We start from the raw sequence: 5236 nt of genomic DNA, 5'->3' as shown, positions 1-5236 counted from the left end.
ATGAACTGAACAAAATGACCTGCTAATAGCTTTTATGGGTAATAAATGCATCGTGTTATTTGTAATTTTGCAGATGGTAAATCAAGCTAATATCGAAGCTGAAACAAGCTACTTGTTAAATATACTTCAAAATGATCTGTGTTATTCAAAAACTGTATTGCAGAGAAAAGAAAGATGATTACTCCTTATATTTCTAAGCATCTCAAATGGATAAACATTTCCATTCTGCCATGGAGGCATTTAAAATTTTAAATCCTTTGGAGAAAGCATGCCTGAAATAAATTTAAGCTGAGAAACGCTAAGTTTATTTAGATTATGAGCAGGAACAAAAATGTAAAACCTGTGCTGAAATTGAAGTGTGACTTTATTGCATACAATGCACATTAGATATTTCCAATCAGCATTTGGAACACTGACCTGGCAAATTTGAACATTTGAGCCCAACACATATTAACAAATGAGGCGGGGGATGGACATGCCATTCATATTATAGATGCTTTTGAATAGTCTCATTTGCCTAAAGAACTCTTTAGCTTCAGTTTTGTTGTTGTTGTTATAAGATCTAAGGTAGATAGCAACACAATTCTGGGGAGGTTAGGAAAAGAGGAGCCAGGATAATGGTCCAAGAAATCACTCCTATAGGGAAAAAAAACAGGAAAAAAAAAGACTGACTGCCCATGATATACAAAGGGAAAGTCAGTCAAATGAAAGGAAAAGTTAACTTTGTAGATGGACAGGTCAGATATTTGAATCCCAAAATGGACTCTTTCTATGTTTGAGCTGGTTATTATTAACCTTAAACCATTTTGTTTGCCATCTGTAGTATATGTCATGTAAGTAAGATCAGTTCTGTGTGTATTTATTTATTTTTGCATGCAGGAAAAGCTTTATTAAGTCACGGAACTGTTATAATTTTTTAAAACTGCAGTGTAGAATACTTAAACATTTTTAAATGACTTAGGAAACAATTGGCATATATTTAGTAAGCAAGTTCTACTTTCACAATTTTCTCTGCTCCCACCCTCAATGCTCAGCTATAGAACATTCATTTACTTATCATGTTTAGTATCTCTGTCTCACAGTCAGCTGTCAGAGCTTTTGTTGCAAAAACATGTCTCTTAACAATTAAATACACAATGGGAAGATATGATCAGACATTTATAGGACTTGAAATATTTAAGAATAATACACAATAATAGGATTACAAGAAGGGCAGTGACATCTTTCAATTCATTTTGCTATTTCCATTCTCTTTTTTAAACATTAATCTCTAAAGTCTGTCCAAGTCCCATCCTTTAAAATGCATCCTGTTCCTTTTCCTCTCCTCCTCCAATGTCCATATTTTAACAATTGGAGTCCTCTTGCCTGGGAAAAAGAAAAGTTACTAACTCACAAGGGACATTTATTGACATCTAACTGTTACAACCCAAACGACAGCACAAAAGTCAGTCATGTACAGGTGACACAGCACAATGGGGTCTGTCCATGTTTTCGGCACACTGAAGAAGAGGGTCGGGCTCCTTAAGGCTCAGGGTTCACATGATGATGCACTTGAGCACCAGCTTCTCCGTGGTCTTGGGGATCTGGGATTTCTTTTAGGGAGGCTGGGCGCCGGTGGCAGCGGCGGGCTTCTTCCCGAAGTTTATCAGCATCTAGAACAGCTCCTGCACATTGATATTCATCTTGGCGGAGGTCTCCAAGAAGGCACAATTCCACTCTGACGCGTAGGCAGCACCTTCCTTCTCACTCACCTCCCGGTGGCTCTCATCGCACTTGTTGCCCACCAGGATGATGGCGCACTTTTGCGGGCTGTTGCCTTTGAGTTGACGGATCAGCTCATCGAGGGGCTTCAGCTCCTCCAGGGTTTGCTTCTTGGTGACGGAGTAGACCAGGATGAAGGCGTGACCCTGGCAATGGCGAGGCGTTGCAGGCCCCGGTAGCGGCGGCCACAGGTGGTGTCGGTGGTGTGCAGCGCGCCCACCTTGTGGCTGCAGCCCAGCGCCTGGAAGTGGGTATCTTCGATGGTCGGCAGATACGCCTCACGAAAGTTGCCGCGCACGCACCTCTGCACCAGTACGCTCTTGCCCACGCCGGCCGAGCCGACCACCACCACGCTCCTCCTCTGGGGCAGGCAGGTACGGATGAAGGTCAAGGTAGGCAGAGGCCGCAGCCGCTTTATCAGCCGTTCGTTGAGGCCAAAGCAGGAGCTGCCCATTGTCGGGTATTGGCGGGGAGATGCGTGCACACCTTCTCTGGCACTTGGCCAGCAGTGAGGGAAACCTCATAAAGAAAGGAGGGCACCAGATAAAACTCCAGCAGCCCCTAGCCCACACATATCCTGCAGTATTTTCTCTTTTCTCCATCCAAGGCTGATCTGTGTATTTAATTTTAAAGAAGGGTAATCTGAGATATAAATACAGAAAATCTCTAATAAGGTTTATTTTTAAATAAATGTAATTTAAGGTGTATTTATATGTTTTTTCGGATACATTTATGTTTTCATATATATACATATGCATCCATGTATGCATATATACAGACATATATAAACATATTAAAATTTTATGAACTGCAAATTACATTGCTTTTCTAGGAAGCCACAATAACTTGTTTCTTAAGTAAAAAAATATGTTTTATTTTTCTTTAAGGAGGTTATATGTGTCCAATGAAGTAATTCTAGTATTAGGTAGAATCAGGGATCTAGAGTCTTTACAAATCAGATGAATTTTAGTTTTAGATTTACCTGTTACCTGGAACATCTAGAGAAAAATCAATTAATGCCTTAAATTTCCAACTTTTTAAGAGTAACAAAATGTTAGCTATTTATCAGTTCTCTGTGATATAACTTTGAGGACAGTGACAGTGACAGCAGTCCTATCTTTTAGTAATTAAAGAAAAAAAAGGATAAAATATCACTTGTTGAAGGAACAGATGTTTGCAATCCATTAACATCCATTAATTCACTGTAGAATCAGAAATTTATAATAAAACTAATCCTAGGCCAAATTATGAAGCTGGGTATTATTACAATCAGCAGTTCTCAAAATTCCCCTATGTAGTCCTTTTCACAGAGATTCCTGATGCCTTTCCTAGTTCCCCACCTCTGTCCTCCCCATTTATTCAGTTAATTCAATCACTATAAAAAGGCATGTATAAGATAATATCTCTACATTTTCTAGGATGTTTTCAGCTTAAAGTAACAGAAAAGAGAACTGAAAGTGGCCTAATCAACAAGGACATTTATTATTTCACATAACAAAATGTCCAAAGGGCTGTCACCTCCAAGTTTCATTGGTCATCTCATTCATTGGTCATCCCATTCATTGGTCATTAGCAATCTAAGATCTGTCTTGTGCTGGCCACCAAAATAATTTTAATGGTAAAATCAAATTATAAAATATATTTATTTACACATATTTTCTATCTTGCTATACAATTAAGGAAATCATATTTCAATCAATATGCAAGGATGTAATTCTTTCTCACTTTTCTTTGGTCTAAATGCTTCTCACTGTCAAGAAATATTCCAAGATAGATGATGGGAAGCAGCAGATTTAACACATGTTAATTGGTGATTCTATGATGGTAGATACTAATTATACCTATTTTTGCTGTGTTGAGACAGGATAGAGGTGCTGACGGAGTTGGGGAATTGTAGGATGGTGGGCAGCACCAAAACTGGAAGAACTCTGACATTTATCCCTACAAAATATGTCCAGTAAAGGGTATTTTAAGGAGGTAGTTCTGCAGTCAACTCTAATAAGAAAGAGAAAATCAGAAAGTGGTGAGAATGTGGTCATGATATGGAGTTCTTATTTCTTAGCAAGGTCAGGCACAAGTATCTGGAAATCTTGGTTAGAAAAATGCATTGAAAATGTCATGCAGTATATGTTGGACTCCTCACATGAGCAACCTACTTTCCTGGATCATAATTAAATACTCCAGAGTGTAAAACTCTCATGGAATCAGAAAAGACCCCCAATAGCCAAAGCAATCTTGAGAAGGAAGAACAAAACTGTAGGCATCACACTTCCTGATTTCAAACCATATTACAAAGCTTTGGTAGTCAAAACAGTAGGATGTTGGAATAAAAACAGGCACATAAATCAATGGAACAGAATAGAGAGCCCAGAAATAAACTCACACATATATGGTCAATTAATTTTCAACAAAGGCACCAAGTATATAAAATGGGAAAAGGATAATCTCTTCATTAAATGGTGTTGGGAAAACTGGATATTCACATGTAAAAGAATGAAACTGGACCTTACATCATATACAAAAATCAAGTCAAAATGGATTAAAGACTTGGACATGAGACCAAAAACCATAAAACTCCTAAGAAAAAACATAGGGAAAAACCTCCTTGACATTAGTCTTGGCAGTGACTTTTTGGATCTGACAGCAAAAACAAAGGCAACAAAAGCAAAAATAAACAAGTGGTACTATACCAACCAAAATGCTTCTGTACAGCAAAGGAAACCATTAACAAAATGAAAAGGCAACCTATGCAAAGAGAAAAAATATTTGCAAACCACAAATCTGATAAGGGATTAATATTTCAAATTATACAAGGAATTCATACAACTCAGTAGCAAAAAACAAACAACTCAGTTTAGAAGTGGGCAAAGGACTTAAATTAGGCAGTTTTCCAAAGAAGACATACAAATGGCCAACGGGATTTTTGGTGACTTTGAAGCTCAGGAGATCCTGGCCCAGCTGAGGACATCAGATCCCATTGTCCTCCCAGCCCTTTGTCCCCCACCCCCCAAGCCCCTTAATAAAATGGTTTGATCCAAAAACAAAACAAAAAGCAAATGGGCAGCTGGTGCTCAACATCACTAACCATCAGGGAAATGCAAATAAAAACTACAGTGAGATATCACCTCACACCTGTTAGGATGTGTATTATCAAAATGACAAGAGATAACAAATGCTGGCGAGGATATGGAGAAGAGGGAACCCTGTGCCCTGTTAGTGGGAATGTAAATTGGTGCAGCCACTATGGAAAACAGAATGGAGGTTCCTCAAGAAATTAAAAACAGAACTACCATATGATCCAGCAATCCCACTTCTGGGTATATATCCAAAGGAAATAAAATAATTATCTGAAGAGGTATCTTTACTCCTATGTTCATTGCAGCATTATTCACTATATCCAAGGTTTTGAAACAACCTAAGCTATTGACAGATGAATAAAGAAAATATAGATGCCATTATATATATATATATAATA

At 38.2% G+C, this 5236-nt stretch overlaps 1 pseudogene; it reads right to left on the bottom strand.

Annotated features, from left to right (window-relative positions):
- Positions 1-744: 744 nt before the first annotated feature.
- On the bottom strand, positions 745-2402 carry LOC111172954 (GTP-binding protein Di-Ras3-like; annotated as a pseudogene).
- Positions 2403-5236: the final 2834 nt, after the last annotated feature.

The sequence above is a fragment of the Delphinapterus leucas genome, chromosome 8, assembly GCF_059928025.1.
Source record: "Delphinapterus leucas isolate spDelLeu-1000000601 "Yukka" chromosome 8, BTC_Dleu_Yukka2, whole genome shotgun sequence".
Taxonomy (NCBI): domain Eukaryota; kingdom Metazoa; phylum Chordata; class Mammalia; order Artiodactyla; family Monodontidae; genus Delphinapterus; species Delphinapterus leucas.
Note: the sequence above shows the minus strand (reverse complement) of the source record. Positions and strands in the feature narration are given on the sequence as shown.